Genomic DNA, 19,787 nt, shown 5'->3' with positions numbered 1-19,787 from the left:
CCAGATTTGGTGATTGGGTCTTCTGTGCTGTGCGTAAATATCACTCAAATGAACCAATGTAATTTAATAGAGGGAAAGAAAGTTTATGTAAATATTATAGTATGATATTGTATTGTATAATATTGTATTGTATGATACTGTATCATATTTGATACATAATATGATATTGTTTTATATAATACACTATAATTTGATACAACGTTGTATCATATCAAATGATACAATATCATGGGATAAAGTAAAGTATTATATAATACAATCATATTATACACATTGTTCATATGATACAATAACATATATTAAAATATCATAAAATACAATTTCATGTGATATGATAATATATCATATAAACCAATATCATATGATACAATATCGTATGATACGATATTTTATAATATAACAATATCATATATACAATTTCATGTTATATAATTCTATATTACAGAAACCAATATCATAACACAATACTCTATGATACAATATCATAGAATATACACTATAATATCATAGGATGCAATATTATATATTGCAATATCATATGTAATAGTATCATGTGATTAAATAATAAATAAATAATACAATATAATATTATACAATATTGTAACTGGAATTTTTCTACGTCCAAGGGCCATAGCTCTGTCGAAAATTGCTCGATCGTACCCAATATCGAACTTGACCTAGAAATTATCATGATTAAACGTATACCAAATGTCATTTCAATATGTTCATCCTCTGCGAAGAAAATGAACGGAAACTGTTAGTGGACCGACCGACAGACCGAGAGCAGCAAAGCAATATGCCCTCCCTTCTTCGAAGAGAGGCATAAAAATTGATACAATATTTTATCGTATCATTTAACGTTTTACAATATAACATATGGTATTATATTGTATCCTATTAAACAATATTGTTTCATATCATACAATACTATATCATAGGAATCATGTTACATTATCTAACAACAACCACATCTATCTTTCAAGCAGGTTTGAGTGAGGGATGAGATTTCTCTAGCATCCTTAAAAATGGAGATCAGGCTCTGCATCTAAAGCAACCTCTGCGTTTCATTTATAATATAGTTACATCAACTACTTAGTATGCAAGCTATTATCTATAAATCATGTGACCTGTTCCAAAAAACTAAACCTCATCAAAAATCATAAACCTATGGCTCTGAATCAGCATTCAAGCCTGTCAGGTGCATCAGTATCATAAGACGCACCATCCATGCAAGATTGGTGAAGTTTTATAGGACCAGATAACTAACATATCATCATCAGAGGGCACCAGCAATTAAAACTTTCATCTCCTCCAGCATCTCCAACCTGTGGCTCTGATTCAGCATCCATGCCTGTCAGGTGCATCTGTATCATAAGGCACACCATACATTCAGGTTAGGTGAAGTAAGGACCTGCAATAACTAAGATATATATTTTGAGCATCCTTAATAATGGAGATCAAGCTCTGCATCTGAAGTTACCTCTGCGATTCATTCATATTACAGATTAATCAGCTATGCAAGTTTGAAATAGTACTATTATCTATTAAACATGTTACTGTTCCAAAAAATTTATCATTATCCAGCATCCGAAACCTATGGCTCAGACTCAGCAGTCAAGCCTGTCAGGTGCAGCAGTATCATAAGACGCACCAGCCATGGACGTTTGGTGAAGTAAGGGCAAGTTATAACTCAGATATCATCATCAGAGGGCACCTGTTTCAAAAACTTTAACCAGCTCTTAAAATCTTAACCTCCTCCAGCATCCGAAACCTGTGGCTCAGATTCAGCATTTAGGCCTGTCTGGTGCATCAGTATCATAAGACGCACCATCCATACAAGTTTAATAAAGTCCAGTAGTAACTAAGATATAATCATTAGAGGGCACCTGCAACAAAAATTTTAACCAGCTCCAAAAACCTTAACCTCTTCCAGGATCCAAAACCTATAGCTCAGATTCAGCACTCAAGCCTGTCTGGTGCATCAGTATCATTAGACACACCATCCATGCAAGTTTGGTGAAGTACGGACCAGCAGTAACTTAGATATTACTATTTAAGGGCACCTGCAACAAAAACTTTTATCTGCTTTAAAAACCTTCACCTCCTCCAGCATCTGATGGTTAGGAACCAGATTTAGTAGGTCCAGATGCATCATCCATGTAATTTTGGTGAAGAGAGGACAAGTAATAGCTTAGATATAGGAGCTGCAACTAAAACGTTAACCAGCTCCGGACGCCGACGCCGGGGGTATAGTATATGCTCCCATTGACTTCGTCTCGGTAAGCTAAAAAGGCGAAAGCGCGAAGATTCGAAGGCGAGAGTGCGAAGTTGCAAAGGCGAAGAAGTGATAGTATCACTTCTTCGCACTTAACTCAGCACTTTCGTCTTCGCATCTTTGCGCTTCGCCGTCGCATCTTCTATATTCTTCATATTGTTTATGAATTATACTTGCATTGAGGATTTCCACAATAAAAACTGCTGGGTACATAAAAGTTCATCACCCAGAATTAATGATGAAACCAAAATTATGAAAAGTTTACTCCACTGTTAGGCATTATAACCAAGCTAAAGTTAGTAGGCACTGACAGCAGCCATTACGCCAGTAGAGGTTAACGGCCAATAAGGAAAATCGTCAAAGTACTGAGAGTACTCGTACAGAAAGTATATTTTACTTTATCCTCGGCATACTTTAGTAAGTTTAGTTAATGCTAAGATGATTAATGCTTCAATAGTTTGTATGAGCTTTGGTAACTTTGGATACAATAAAGATCGTTTGATCAAAATCAAGCGGGATACAAACCTCTAACATCGACCCTAACCTCTTATCAAAGCTTTTAAAAACAATCTTTCTTATTATAATCGATCACTGTCTATTAAGATTTACTATAGTCTGGTATTCTTCACAAATTTGCTCTTAAAGAATAAAGTCTATTCATGATCACAAAACATTACAACAAATGTTTGAATATAGATGTTCATGTATTACGTAGAAGAAAACAAAACTAACGCAGAATGATTTTTTTAAAAATCACTTTCCCCAAGAAATGTAATAAGAAGTATCCATATTCCTACGTTACCTGCCCCCTTAGTCTTTTTCCATAAAGATATACACATGTATCATTCTTCGATTGACAATTCATTCACCAATGAATATTGCTTATATCATTACAACAATTATTCTTTCATGATTACTGTTCATTAATTATCTCACAATATCTTCATTGTATATGAATTTTTCTTTATTTGCTTCATTTCCCGCGGTATCTCGACGAGAGAAGTAACGTAACTGTTAACAATCAATTTGTGGCAATTTCAGAGTGTTTTGCATGTTCTTGCTACGGATATGAAAAACTATATACAGCGATTTATTTACAAGCTCGGTGTATAACTTCAAAATCAGTTGAACAGAGTGAAAAATTATGTAATTTCAAAGTCATATCTTGGATACGGGGTAACCAATTTCTATTCATGTTTACAGGGGGGGGGGGGGTCATTTTTCTATGGGGGGTCATTTTTCTTCATGTTTAACATGAAGAAAAATAACCCCCGGGTCTTTTTTCTTCAGAAAAATCCAATTATTCTTCAGCTAGGGGGGTCATTATTCTACGTAGAAAAATGACCCCCGGTCATTATTCTACGGGGGTCATTATTCATCATTACACCGGACATCAACATTGTTCTTCACTTGAGCATATACCGGTCCTATTTTTTTTTTAATTTCACATGAACACGTGTGTCGGAGACCTATTTATGTATATAAGTAATGCGTGCACGTGCACTCATTGACTTGAAGCATTGTTGAACCATGAGTGAATCCCAAATATTTCCTGTTTGCCATGGGGGGGGGGGGGGGGGGGTCCAAGGCTTATTAGGAGTTGATTTTAATCAACTCTCCTATGCAGTTACTCAGACAAACCGAAAGTGAAACAGTGTTTGGACCTCAGCACAAATCATTGCAAGACTAAGTTCTTGAAAATAATTGATGAATTCGATGTGATGTATGCTAAAGCACTGTTTTTCAAGGAAACTTATTTATAGATACCTTGAAAATAGTCAGATTTTAAATGGTACGAACAATTTAAATATTTTTGTGGTCGTATGTATTCCTACGCCAGAGTTCAATATAGTCTCGTTCAACTCGACGCTCGGCTATCTCCGTAAATCCTTTTCGGAGATTCACGGTGTCAGCCGAGCGTTTGGTAGAACGAGACTAGAGTTCAATATTGCCTGGATCCATACAATTTTCGAGAAATATTTCTATCAATGATACATAGTTTGATTGATTTAAATCTTTAAATATTATTTAACATTATTCATATGGGGGTTTCTCGATATTCTTGTCGAAAAAGTCCAAAAATTCAAATTATAAAAATATGCGTAATTCAAATGATAAACTACATGTACTTGTCATGCAAGATAACAGATCATTGATTTTAAAATAAATAACCATCGACAAAATCAACTCCCGTCAGTTCTACAGTACTTTGATATTCGGTAAAGGATTTACTGTGTGAATTTAATCGGGGCAAAACAGAATAGGAGCGAACCATCTCGGGACAAAACATTTTTAGGTGCGAAACATCCCGTTATCCCCCCGCCCACCCTTCGATTATACACTTCGAGTAATGTTGATATTAAACATTAAGTCAAAATGACACGTATACGCAATCGTAGTAAAAATATAATATATGATGCCTATATCGTTTTGTGCAAATATGATTTCTCAAAATAGATTGGCGCTCGCTGCATTGTTAGAGGAGTTCCGAAGACGTAAGAGACGTCTGCCGCCAAAGTTTGTATGATTTCTAAAACGAGGCCCAATATAGATGGTAAGTTGTCCTTTTAACACAAATACTTGTTTTTCGTGAAGCCTAAATATCTAAAAAAAAAAAATGTCCATCAAAAGACTTCATTGCCTATAAGGCGTCTCATTAAACACATCAAAGAGTCGAAGCTCGGCATGATTATTGATAAACACAAAAAAGTCGCAATCAGCAAACACCTAACGAAGAACTTTGCCCACAAAGCGAACACTTAATTTGTAAATGACCATCTTGGTGATTTAAAATATATACATTATTGCAGTAAAGGTAACAACCAGCCATGTTAAATTATGGTCAAAGATAGCAATTAATCAGTTTGTTGTATGGTCGAGGGTCCTAAATCGACAGGGTCCAAATTTCGACGGCGTTCGTCTTTTGTTTAAACCTCATTCATTCTCACAGGAACATATATACTTGCAAATTTATATACATATAATCTAACTGTAGACTAATGCTCAATCAACCCAGTATTTATTAAAATGTGCCTCAAAGAATCAAGTAAGAATATATGAAGTTTCCAAACAAAAAAGAGCAAAATTTAATCTGCCTTTACTTTGAATTCAAATCATTGTACTAGGATAAAAAAAAAGAATATGATGAACCATATGATGGATCGTCTGCAAAGACAGAACATTCAGTAATAATGAAAATTTACTGACAAGGCTATATTATATTTAGTTAATAAAGTTGTCTTATCGACAAATTTGTACTTTGTCAATGTAAGTAATGAAATGTAGACAGGTTAATCAGCTATAATGTTAAAAAATCAAGCAATGAATGTTATTTATAATAAACAACTTGGATTTTCAATTTATTGCTCATTTACCGATAATTTGTAAAGAAGACCCATAGATTAAGACTGTCCAAATATGGGCACACAAGGATACAGTTATGGCTTCGTGAAGCTGCAGATCATTAAAAGCTGCATATCTACAGCTTAAATTCAAAACTTGGGCTATGAAGTGTCCCTCATAATACATTTCATAATTCATTTTTTCAAAATATGTGTAGAATAATGTGAAACACATTACTCATAAGCTAGGAAAAGGTACCGGAGGTGGATCCAGCAATTTGTAAAAGGGGGGGTTCTAATTGATGAAAATCAATACGTGCAAAATTCATTATTTGTCAACAAACAGGGACTTTTTGAACGTTTTCCATGCTTAAAATTAATGAACATTAATCTCGTCACTATCTATTTCATCATCAGAGTGCACTGCATTATTGATCGTTTTGCTGTTTTAAAATGGTTTAGGTAAGGAAGATTTGCATAATTTCTAGCCTTAAAAAAAACCCAAGTCTCCAGCATTGAGAGCATGCGTCTATGCTTAATAAAAAAGAAAACCAAAAATAATTCAGACTATTTATGACAAGCTATTATAAAAATGGATTTTTTGGTAATTTTTTTTATGTCTTTGATGTTTAAATTCTACTCTATTTATCAATTTTAATTTCTATTGATTGCCTTCTTGAATAAAGGTCTAAATGATAGGATATGACAAAAGAATGAGGATAATTTATCTGCTGAATAGATGGTACATGTGTACAACATAAAAATAAAACAGTCTAATGATATACTGATACAACAATGTTATAACAACTTAATAGCTGAAACTTTACATCTAAAATTTTGTAAAACCATATTGGGGTTGAATAAGAAAAGTATGAACCATGCTTCACTTTCTGAACTAGGAAGATTTCCTCTACATTATGATATTGTCAATAGATTACTAAAATATTGCTACAGATTAGAAAATTTAACAACAGAGTTTCCTCTATTAAAAGATGCATTTGTATGTAGTAAAGAACTTCATTTCGCCCAAAATACAACTTGGTATTCCTCTATTGAAAAGCTACTAAACATTCTTAATATTCAAAACATTATGACATATTCTAAAAAAGACTTTGTTACTTCTTTAAAACAATCTCAGACTAGAAAATATTTGATGGATTGGCAGTACTCAAATGAAACACTTAAAGATGGCAAACTTGTTACTTATTTATTTTTGAAAACTAACTTCAGACTGGAAAAGTATTTAACTATATTAAGACCTGAATACAGAAAGCCAATCTGTAGACTGCGGATATCAGCGCATAGACTTTTTATTGAATCGGGCAGATATAATAACACACGTAGAACAGAAAGAATATGCAAAAATTGTACACTTAATAAAATTGAAGATGAAGAACATTTTCTTATCCAATGCAGCAAATTTACAAAAAAAAGAGAGGAACTATTTGATTTAATTTCATCTAAAGCAAAACATTTTACTAGTTTAGAAGATAAACAAAAATTATTTTGGATTCTAAACTGTGAAGAATTAGATATATTAAACTCTGTTGGTAAATTTTTACAAAAGGCATTGCCTTAATTTGTATTTCCTATTCAAATACTGGTTTTTTATTTTTCAATCATATGATAAACTATTTCAAATTTGTATGTGCATTTGTATCTTGACATATTTATGTATGGTGTTTAACATAAATATATAGAAGACACTATATTGAATGTATGGAAACATACATAATTATACATATATATATACATATATACTATTTAATTGTTCTGCAGTTCATGTCTGTCATAGTTCTTTAAATCATCCAGCTCTTTCCCTCTTGTATATGTTTATTGAATGTTTTATGTTCATTGGATGTTGTATGTCAACAGTCTTCATGTTGCCCCTTGAGGGCCCTTAATTGGTTAATAAAGAAATTGAAATTGAAATTGAAATTGTGTATTACAATGGTACAAGCAATTGTCGTCCCAGGGAACTTGATGTGACCTCTGTAATGGGTGCGCTACATCATCCTGTAGTAGTAGAGATGCGATCATATTTAGGAAAGTTTTCAAAAGTTGTGCATTTTCATATTAAATGGTATACGTATAAACCCTTTACACAGTATTTTTGTAACAGAGTTTCAGATTCTTGGAAGCAAAAAAAAAAGGCTTTATTGTGTTTCATGTGGGTATGAAGGTAGCTAGCATTCCAGAAAAATAGCACAACTCACATAAGGGGGTCATGTAATTTTCTTTGTATTTTTCTTTGAATTTTCGTATAAATTTAAACGAAGTAAAACTCATCTATTATAATTACTTAAGTTAATTAACTCAAAATCAATTCAAAACAGTATGAACTGTAATTGATTTTTTTTTTTAGAAATAGAGTAGAAAATACATTGTAGATATGTTATTATGAATCTGTGTTTTAAGGAAGGAGTCTTTTTATTATCAAACATACTTCTTATAATAAGAAATGCATGAAATTTTGACACAGTCAAACGGATCATATTACTTAATGATTCTATCAGTTTAATTAAATTTGACCTTTTTGTTTTCGGGTAAAGGTCAGGTCAAGGTCACTACCTTTTTCCTCAACGTAAAGAGTGATAAAAATAAGTGTAGCTCTTTATAGTTCTGTAGACATTTGTTTAAGATTTGAAGATTCAAATCTTCAATGAAATCATAGATAATGAAAGTGTCTATCAGCTTATACTACTAAATTGGAATAAATATTTATACTAAAATTGATATTGCTTAGCCCGCATTTCCTCTAATTTTCTTAAATTTTGAAGAAATTTTGATTATTTTTTTATGCTTCCAATAATAAAATATTTCTAATTTTTATGTATTATGAAGACTTTATACAAAGATACAAATTGACAGAAAAGCTAATATATTGACCGTTTCATAAGAGAGAAAAACTGATTTTAGTGATTTTTTCACAAAAATTAATGTATAAAATGGGCGCTTTAAAAAGCTTATAAACATGTTATTTGATAGGCAAATCATATTTTAAAAACATTTTCTGAAACCCAAGTATCATATTATTAGTTCACATTAGTAAAAAAAATCCAACATTATTGTTATTGTTTTTAATATGATAAAACAGACTCATTATATATATATATGATATGCAGCAATTCTGAATTGCGCAACATGTGATATTTTCCTACGCCAAAAATATAGTCCTTGTTCCATTCTAAACATTGATTACATTTTTCTATGCCAAGTTGTATGATAGTAAAAAAGAAAGAAAAATATACTATTTCAATTTCCTTTCATCTTGATTTAATGAACAATTAATCAAATTTACGTTTGACAAGTGGACAACCAGAAAAGACTCCTTCCTTAAGCGATACTGCTTTAGTTTATGTATTTTTTTTTTATTTTCCACATGTTTAGGCAGTGTAGTAAACACCAGATGCTGAAGAGGAGTACTTTAAATCGATAAAAATCGATACGGTTTTTTCATGTAAGAACAAAATTACAGTACACTCACTGTGTATGAAATTCTTCAAATAAGCAAATTTATTAGCATTTATTTGAGATAATTACAGTATTTATTATAAATGGGAAAAGATTGCCTTTAAATAGGCACAAGTTTTCAAAAAAATTCATATGTCCCAGAAAAAGGAGGGGGGGGGGGGCGGCGGACCCCCAGACCCCCCCCCCCCCTCTGGATCCGCAAATGGGTACCCCATGTCAGTTTATATACAGTTATGGGTTTTACCCATTGTAAGTGGGATTGAATTATCATTCTGCCTTTGTGACAGTTATATCCCTTATTCTTACCTTGAACCAAGTTTCTAGGTCAAAACTCAAGGTCATATAGCAGCCTCAGTGAATTTTTTTTTATCTCTTCTTGGCTTATGGCAAAGGGATGTGTATGCAGAGACAGTAAAAAAGTCAAGTACAGTTAGTGTACTGTTGTCATACAATATTTTCATACCCCAAAATTTTCCAATTCCTATTAGATATAGTAGATTCAAAATATGGCTGTAAAATATTGAATCCACCTCATATTTTAATTGCTATAGGAGAGGGGTTCAAAATAATATGACTGTGATATATTAAGCCCTCTTTCTATACCGGATCTGGATAAAATGAACCCCCTTTTGATTTTCATTGCCATTGAAGAGGAGATTCAAAATTTTAAGGCAGCAACATATTGACCCCTCCTCTGATTTTCATTGCTTTTAGAGAGGGGGTTCAAATACTGTGGCTGCTATATATTGAACCCGCTCCTATTTTCAATTCCATCTGAGGGGGGTTCATAAATGATCATGGCTGCGATATACTAAAGCCCCCTCTTATTTCCAATTCCCAATAGAGAGGGGATCCAAAATGGAGAGGGGATTTAAAATACCATGGCCCCGATATGTAATGAACCATACTCAGCTACTCTATATTTGGCCCAACACTATTTTGTCTCAACTTTGTACTGTTGATCTGCCTTAAACATCAACCATATATAGATGAAGGAATGTCAAATGTTTATAAATTTCTTGTTAGATGATGGATGTCCAATGTTTTTAATCTAATCATCAATGGGCAAGATGTAAAAATACTTATTTATTTAAATATGTATATTTAAATACCTATGATGATGACGGTTGATATTGTTTAATTCATATGGCTTATTTTGAACTGTTATGTGTATTATTTGTGAGACTGATTATATAGATTTGAATATATGATTTAATTTAGCTTAATTGAAATGACAAGCAGTACAAGCTAATCAGATCTATTGATGAATGAATTTTTTATCCCAAAAACTTAATTTAAAGAGTAAACTCTTACTCACTAGGTATTAATATAAAAAGGGGCTGCTTTGCTGGCATCCTACATGCAGCTAGCTAGCTCCCATGTCAAAGTGGAAGGCAGTTGCTTGGCAGTTCCTTAGCAGTACTAGTTTTGTTATCTAAGCAGTTTCTTAGCCTTAGCCTTCCATACTTTGGATTCCACTATATGTCTCATAATGTAAATATATAATATGATAAGACATACCGGTATACCAAGGTAAATTAAATTACAATCATTACCTAAGCTGCTTTGCTAGTTGTTTTTGAGAAGTTGTTATTTAAAATGTTTTCATGTTAGATATTCTATACCTTTGACTGACCATTGTGGTCTCGTCCTACCCTAGGGTCAATTCCCATGCACACACTATATCAGATCTTATATATATAAATTCAAGTGATCTAACCAGGCCATTATTAAAAGCTGTTCAATGAAAATTTATTAATGTTTTATTTACCTGAAGAGAAATATATGTAATATATCCTTAGAACATATTAAATTCCATAAATTTACTTGAGTTAAATTGCCCAACACACCATTTTCAGTGGTGAATATCACATGCACTCTTAACTGCTCCTCATGCCACTGAGATACATTCAAAATTTGCAACCAAACTTCCTGTTATCTCTGATCTTGATTCTGAGTGGTCAGTTTATCTGGCAGTGGCCAGTGGCCATGACCCTGATTTGTAACTGGTTGGAAATGAATTCTAGAATGATGCAAGACCTGTGTGAGGTTTTTAAAAAAATATTACACTGCTTATACTGCAAAGACTGCTAAGAAAACTGCTTAGAATAACTGCTTATACTTTTACCTAGGCAGTTTTGACCTGCCACTAAAATCCTTACTGCTTTGAACTGCTTAAGAACTGCCAAATATTTTGAAAACTGCTTAAGAACTGCCTATCTACTGCTAAAATAGGCAGTACACTTTGCCATGGGAGGGATCAGTTTGTCCATCAATCCTTCCGTCTATATTAAGTGTCCATCTATGTGTCCATATTTTTCATTTCCACTTCTCCTCATGAACTACCGGGCCAATTTCAACTAAACTTGGCAAAAAGAATCTTTGAGTGAAGGGTATCAAGTTTGTTTAAGGTCAGACGACACGTTCCTCGAGAATCTTTTTTGTATCTCCTCGTAATAAAGAGTTCCAATAAAAAATATTAATTTTATAATTACTTTAAAAATGATCAAAATTTACTTGAATTTGGTTATATGTGTACATGGTCGAGTGGTTAGAACCATGGCCGCTCAATGCCAGAAGCGTATAGGTTCTAGAGGTCGTGAGTTCAAAGCCCCGCCCCGGCGGAGATATATTTCTAATTTAGTGAATTTCGCTGTGCTGTAGATGTATATATTTTTATATCAGCAATTCAAGTGTATTTTCAAGAAGATTATATAGGAAATTGCATACTCTTATATTTTGCAAAAATGCCTGGTAAGGTACCCTAATTTTTTGCAAGAAGGCTTGTCAAAGTAGTAGTAAACCATTAACAAATTCCTGGAAAAAGTTATCTAAAATTGAGGAACGTGTCGTCTGACCTTAAATGAAGAGCCATGCCTGCTTTCTAGTGGAGATAATTAGGAATTATTGAAAATTTATTAGTACTATTTTCAAAATCTTATCCAAAACCATTTGCCCAGAAAAGCTGAAACTTGTGTTTTAGCATCCTCAGTTAGTGTGAATTCAAATCTGTTCAAACCATGATGGGGTGGGCTGACATTTGGAGGGGGGGGGGGGGGTACCTAAAAATAATAGAGGAAAAACTGAAAATTCAATTGCTTTGAAGCATCCTCGGGTAGTGTAGATTTAATTTTATATCAATCATGATCATGATAGGGTGGGGCAAAAAAGGAAAAAGGGGAATCAGATTTAAGATGGTATGGGACATTTGTCAATATTAATGTATATATATTAAAGTTCATTACAATTAAAATACTTTCACTGGTTTAGAATTTTCAATTTTTAACCAAAATATATGTTTAAATTGGAACGTACGTTAAAAATTTTAAAATCCCCAGTGGGATTCGAACACATGACTTAATACAGATTTGTGAATGCTCTAACCCACTGCGCTACCCTGTAAGGTGACAACATTGGGAAAGAAACTATTTATAGAAATACACTTGATTTTATTTTTTATTTCGACAAATAGTACATCACAACATGGAAGTGTCCCATACCTCCTTAACAGCTAGAAATCTTCAAAAAACTCGATTTTTAATTTTTATAATTTTACTTACCGGGTACTGTATTTAATGTGCAAGAATCCTGACATATGATTCTTAATTGTTTAAACTGTGACCCCATGACAATTCTTATGCCTAGGGTGTTTTCAGTTTCATGTAGGAAAATTTATGAAAATAATTTGATAACAAATGTGTGTTATTTAATCATTGCAGGTATATATTATGTTACAATGGGTGCTGAGGTGATACTATTCAGGATATACTAAAGTTCAGAAACATCAAAATGGAGAGAGGACTCTTTGAATTGTATGAAATGATGGACCAGATACCAGAATATGGTATGATGGGTAGAAGTAATGAAGAAGAACAAGCAAGTCTAACAAGAGGTTTCTTCGAAATTGAGAACATGCAACAGGAATTGGGAGCAAATTTTAATCAACCAAATAGATCGCAAGTTTTCAGCCTTGCTCCTTCATTGCTGCCTCAACGCGCTTTACACACGAGGACTCTAAGGTCATGCAGGAGATTCAGAGGTGAAAATAACTCTGTTTGGGGTTCCACCTCCACAGCATTTGAAAAAGTCACCTTCAGAAACCATCCTTCAGCTCCATATACCAGATATGGCCATCGAGTGCAGCAACATCATGACCATAGGATTATTCAGACTCTGAAATCCCATTCACAACAGATCATCAGGGATGGGAATGACTGTGATGTTTGGAGTTCCACCAACTTTGAAAAGGCTACCATCAGAAATCATCCTTCAGCTCCATATACAAAATATGGTCATCACATGCATCAGCATCATAATCATCGTATTTTGCATTCTCCTAAGTCCCATTCAAAGCAGATCAATAAACATTCTAGCAGATCTTATCCTATTGCACAGTTACCAAACCAAGTAGGATGCACTCAGTTGAAATCAGCGAGGGTTTGTAAACATTCTCAACAACCTTGTAGAGGTTTGACCAGTGGCAGTTTGTCGTCAGATGCACTACTAAAAGGAATACCTTTAAGAAATGCCCCAACTGCTCCTTCTCCTTATATTACTCAGATAAAGCACAATGAAAAGACAAGCAGATACATTTCACAACTCACCAATAAAGCCATCAATCTGAAAAAGAGGGAATGTTTCGGTAATGCACATGAAGACAATTGCATTCAGACCAAAACAGAAGTAGATGACAACCAATTTGTGGACAAGACTTCTTTTGAGAGCTGTTTTGAGAATTTTTTACCAAATATTGTGTATGATGACAGTAGTGCTACAAGTTCCCCTGAGCAGCAGTACACTTTCAGAACAGCTTGCCTAAAGCCTAGAGTAGGATATGATGCTTCAAAGCATTCAACCAAGTTGAACAGCTTGAAAAATGAACCTGCATTCATGGATACAGTCTCAATACCATCAGAGGACAAAAATGAGGGAAATAATTGCTCAGGAATTGGTTTAGAAGTGCTTAATTGTCTTACAACTTGTCCTACTTCACCAGAAATAGACACTTTTCTTAAAGAGGACAGTTTGCAGAGTTCAGATAAGTTGACAGATAAACAAGATGTGATGCATCAAGAGCCACCTAAATTCTCCAGATGTCTGTCATTGCCTCAAACTGAAGAATTGATGGATGTGAATACTCTTGCAGAAAACAAGTATACTGAGGATGAAATTGAAGATGGTCTCAAAATGGATGTTTCGTTTAGTTTTATGGAAAAGGGTGGATACCATCCTATTGCTTTGCCATTGGGATGTCACATACTTGAGGATGACAGTGCTTCTAGTGAAAATGAACTTGAAGATGGTTCTGTTCTTGAGAAAAGAATGACTAAAATGGGCAGAGATGAATTTAATCTGAATGAAGACAACTCCTCCACATTCATGCCTTGGATTGTCATACCACTGGATGAAATACCAAGAGTAAACTATTTGGACTATGTTGATTTTCTCAATCCACGTGATCCAAGACTCCGAAAGCCAGTGATGGAGGATTCATTGAGCATAGAAGCCACTGACTTTATGAATGAGAAACCAAGAAAAGTACCAGTATCAACAGAGGGCGATACATTGTATGATGACCAAGTTCTTCCTAATGTAGAAACCATTCATTTTGAAAACATGGAAAGTCTTGTAGAAGAGGCAGAGTATTCAACACAAAAGCAATCCCAGGACCATGAAAATATGTTTGATGCTCTGAATTTTTCATTTTCTGACTCATATTTACAGAAAAATGTAGGTTCATTTGATTTTTCAGACAAGTTCCTTGACTCTTTAACAAAAGATCCAGAGACTTGTGAAGCAAATGAAGGGCTTATGAAACAAAACAATGGGGATTTAGAATCTGGAAAAACAAGTCTACCAATCTTTGACACACATAGAATCTCTGGGACTTCCAAGATTGAAAAGAATTTGACAGGTATTCCTTCACAAGGAAAATCTCCAACAGAGAACACTTTAACCAACACTGGCAGTATAAACCAATGTATGCAAGAAAAAGTGGGTGAAGATAAAACTGCAGATAATGAGACATCTTCAGTTTCCCCAAAGACAAAAAAATTACCCCATTCCACTCTCCAGTTGTTGAAAGAGTCATTTGAATTTTTGAAGGATCAGAGCTTGTCTAGAAGAAGAATCAGAAGACTTAGAAGAGTCTCTACTGCTCTAAGAGTTGCAGACTTTGCCCTACCTACATATCTTGAAGAGTTTTATGTGGAAAATGAATCTTGTAATTACACAGAACAGTCTGAAAATTTTCCCAAAAAGGATAAACTGAAGTTGGTCTTAAAAGACTCTGAACCCAATGAGAGAGGGAACTTTGATGATTATAAACTGAAGGGCAGACCAGTTACACCAAGAAGATCAAAAAGAGTGGCACACAAGAACATAGATTATAGTACACAGAAACCGCAGGGAAAAAGAGAGAGAAATGGTAAAGGGAAACCCCAGCAAACTGTACAAGATCGCCCACAAGTAGATCATGGAAAGCATTCATCTTTAGAGAAAAATCCTCCAATTTATGGGGATGAAAAAACCAAGTCAGATAATGCAAATGAAAAAGAGCTAGTTATACAGTTTTCAGGCAAGAAGTACAAGTGCAGTAAAGGAGTTCTAACTCCCATTGACAGTGAAAAGTCTCAGAAAGGCTGTCATCTAAGTGAAAACTATGACAAAAATGAGTCCAAAACTCAACACATTGCAAAAATGAAAAATTTAGTAGTAAAGAGGACATTGGAAAACAAGGACTCTGAATCATTTAATATGAAGTCATCTTGTGAAAAACTAGAATCGTCTCAGCCGAAAGTACTGGTTCAAAATTGTTTACAAGAGATTGCTTTGTCTGCAGGAACATCCTCTAAGAAAAGTTTAAGGAAATCAATTAAAAAAACAACCACAGTGAAAAAAGAGTTGTTTCCCAAAAAGAAGAAACACAAGTGTAACTCAAAGGAAACTCCAGAATCCTTGGGCTTAAAAATTCAAAAGGAAAGTCTAAAAGCTAAGAAGAATGGCAATTCTGTTAATAAAAAGAAGGTGCCAATTTCTTTGAATCAGACTCCATTATCTAAGAGAAGCACTAAGCCAAAAGCTGTCAAAGAGAAGAGAGCAGCATGTGCATTAAGTCGCAATGGGAATGCCTCTAATTCCAAGAAAGAATACACTGCCTCCATTATTGGAAAACGAACAGATTGTGAACTGCAAAGAAAATGTGTTAAGCCTATCATAAAAGTTCACCAAGGTCTGCGCAATACGAGTCTTAAAGAATTCAAACAAAAACAGAAAAGCAAGAAAAAGAATATTATTGTTTCAAAGAAAACAGCTTCTCTGAAAGCATTTTCATGTCCAAATTGTGAAAAGCGATTTAGCAAAGCATCCCAAATTCATAAGCATATTAAAGAAGACCATCAGTGCTCACAGTGTGAGGAACTTTATGTTTCAAAGGTAAGTACAGTTCCAGTAAATTTAAGATTATACAGTTATTTTTATGGCCCCCTCTGAAGAAGAGAGGAGGGCATATTGCTTTCCTGCTGTCTGTCTTTTTGTCTCTGTCGGTCAGTTGGTCCGCCATAGTTTCCATTCATTTTCTTTGCAGAGGTAGCAGATATTGAAATAAAATTTGGTATACAGATTTATCATAATAATATCTCATAGGTTTACGTTCAATTTTGGTTACAATTGTGCAATTTTCAACAAGTTATGTCCCTTGGACTTAGACAAATTCCAATTTTTTGCAGTTTCTGTTCATTTTCTTCATGGATGTTTCCAAGGGAGGGGGCATAAGTGTTTCATAAACATCTCTTAATTTATGAAGATTCAGCAACCATGTGCAGTGTGCAGTCACATAGTAACTACCATAGTATTAAAGAACCATATATTTTATTAGGAGCTTGGACTTTGGGTAGTTATGACAAACAGCAATGTGAGGATTTTCTTATGAGTTGGATTCTCAATTTAGATACAACTCAATTGTTCATAATCAAATAAATTTCTGATAAATTATTCCTTTATAAAATTAACACTACTTAATTGAAAAAAAATATTAATCAAGTACTAGTATTTTGTCTTCCAAGATAACTGCTGAAATTTGTTTTTCTTTTTGGGTAATTTTATTGTTCATGTGTTCTTTTTAGACTGCAAAGCAAACACATTTCTACTACTGCCATGCTGCAGAAGTCCATGTTTGCCTGACATGTAAAAAGAGATACAGCCAACCTTACCATCTACGGAAGCATTTTGAAACTCAGTCTCACAAAGAGCTCATCGGATGTCTCCTGAGCGAGATTAAAAAAATCAAGGGAGGGAAGTCTGTAGTGTCAAAAAGGCTGTCTGGTGAGTTTAGATCAACATCTTAACAGATCTTATTTTTAAATGATTTTAAGACAAGAGCCGGCCTTTTTGTACAATACATAAGATACATGTATATGTATATACCCAGTACCGGGTACCCATATACATGTATATCACAATTCATGATCAATTCATATAGAACTCTTCCAAATTGCTTCATTTAGTTTTCAATCGTGCTCTTACTGCATCTTTGCTGAAATTTTGTATATTCTGACACCTGTTAAATTTTGTTCATCAATTTCAGTTGAGGATAATCCTTCAAAATCGACAACATTACCATATAAAGGCTTGGATCACACCTCAGATCAGGCCGTGGAAAAGTATGACCATTTTGCACAGGTAAGGTCTAAAAGGAAGCAGAAATTCATGGAAATGGAGAGCAGCTTTTTTGATCAGAATCCAGATCTTCTTGAACTTGTACACAAGATAGATTATGTGGATGGTCAGAGCAACATTGTAAAGCACTATCTATACAAAGACCCAGATCTTGCTGAAATCCAGTCTCAGGTGAAAGAAGAATCTCATGACAGCTTTTATGAAGAGATTGAAATTATCAACGAGTACAGCATTACTAGCCAATGTGAGAATTTCCTTGAGGACACAGGCCGCCATTTTGCCATTAGTGACAGAAAAAGAGCATTTGAAAACAGATACAGTGAAGCAAGCACATTTAGTGAATACTCAGAACAAGATTCAGCTTATAGCAGTTCTTGCTATCCAAATAATCAGTACCAAGATTTTGATCCCTTTAACCCCGTTGGTTACAGGGAGACAAAATCAGGCTCTGCAGTGTCCGGATGGTTTTCTGCAGCAATGGATGCGATTGAACAAAGAAACCTAGAAGATGACTCCTCCTACTCCACATATCTTGGAGTAGTCGGCAGTGATTCGGAACACATACCTGCTAATAATCCAACAACACTGCAGAAGTTTAATGAAACATGTCAGAAAACTCCATCTGAAGGTTCATATACCAGTCAAGGTTCAATGGCTGCTTCAAGGTCAAATCTGCTAAACCAGTATCCCTTGGATTCTCAGAGCAGTTTTCTTCTCAATGAGCAAGAGTTGTCCCATTTCGATCCTGATAGGAATGCTCCAGTCATTCCACTTTCCATTGCTGCTAAAGCTGATCATGCCAGTGCATATAGCACTGATTTGTCATCTTATTCTGCTGGGTATGATTTCATGCAGAATCTTACAGTAAATACTACATGTACTGATGAGAAAAAGAATATGTTACTTGATGTTGCCAAAAGCCTTATTCTTCTTTCCAACCCAGAACCATCTCCAAATGTGGATTATATATCAACTACAGGTAACTCTACTTTTGTCAAACCAGAAGATGACGTCCAGAGAGAATGGGAATCCATTTGCTCAGAAATTGAAAAAGATGTTGGGGACTACTAGAGAGGTGTTTGTAAGAACAATGACTTTGAAGTCTGTTTGAGCTTGTAGTAACACTGTACATTTACTTTTAAACTTTTTGTGATTATTTTGTACGAGTGTTGAAATCAAACTGTGTGACACTGCTTACAAAATTAATGTACATCAATACTGTCACTGCTGTTAGTTGATTTTAAATTATTATGAGATACTGATGGAAAGAAAACAAGAATTTTTACTTACAGTTGTCAGTTGATATGCAAAGAATTACAAAGCAAGCAAATGTACATCATTAACCTGATTATCCTTTTTTCCTCAAAAGTAGAAACCAAGGAAAATAGAGAAAATACCGCAGTTGATTTATTCCTATAAGAGTCAGAATTTAGAAGCGATGTTAAGTTTGAATTCTTTAAATAGCCCAGAAAATATATAACTCATTTATGATTGAGAAATAGATGGATATGCACTAAGGGTTATCATTTTGCAATATCAGTTTGACTTTCTGGTGTTCAGAATTTTCTTGTGTTTAAAAACTAGAATAGCTGTTTTTGAAAGTTTACAATTTTTTTTTAAAAAACAATTTTTATGGAAGATACATTCTGTTTTTATGTTAATTTGCTTGAGTTGCAAATTGCAGTTATAGATATTTTTAAATTTAATAAAGGAATATTCACCCTTTATATGTTGAAGAATATTAGTGCTAACTTTTACAATTTATTAAGTACACTGTATTTGGTGTATTTTCATGTTTTGTAATATTGTTTGAATTGTTATTATATTCTGCATTAATTGTGATTTTTTTTCTAGTCATCCAGTTTGTTATTACAAATGTCATCTGGAAATGACATTGTATTTTTTTTTTATAATGAAAATGTTTTGAATAAAAAGTAGTCTTATCGACTGGAATTTTTTTTAATAGCGTATTTTGGGCATCTTAAGATCATGAAAGTGATGATGGAGTTGTTTATACAGTT

The 19,787-nt window shown here is 33.9% G+C and overlaps 1 pseudogene; it reads left to right on the top strand.

Moving 5' to 3' along the window:
- The first annotated feature begins 4,749 nt into the window (after positions 1-4,749).
- LOC128190682 (uncharacterized) lies at positions 4,750-17,928 on the top strand (annotated as a pseudogene).
- The last annotated feature ends 1,859 nt before the right edge of the window (positions 17,929-19,787 follow it).

The sequence above is a fragment of the Crassostrea angulata genome, chromosome 6 (genome assembly GCF_025612915.1).
Source record: "Crassostrea angulata isolate pt1a10 chromosome 6, ASM2561291v2, whole genome shotgun sequence".
In the NCBI taxonomy this organism is placed as follows: domain Eukaryota; kingdom Metazoa; phylum Mollusca; class Bivalvia; order Ostreida; family Ostreidae; genus Magallana; species Magallana angulata.
Note: the sequence above shows the minus strand (reverse complement) of the source record. Positions and strands in the feature narration are given on the sequence as shown.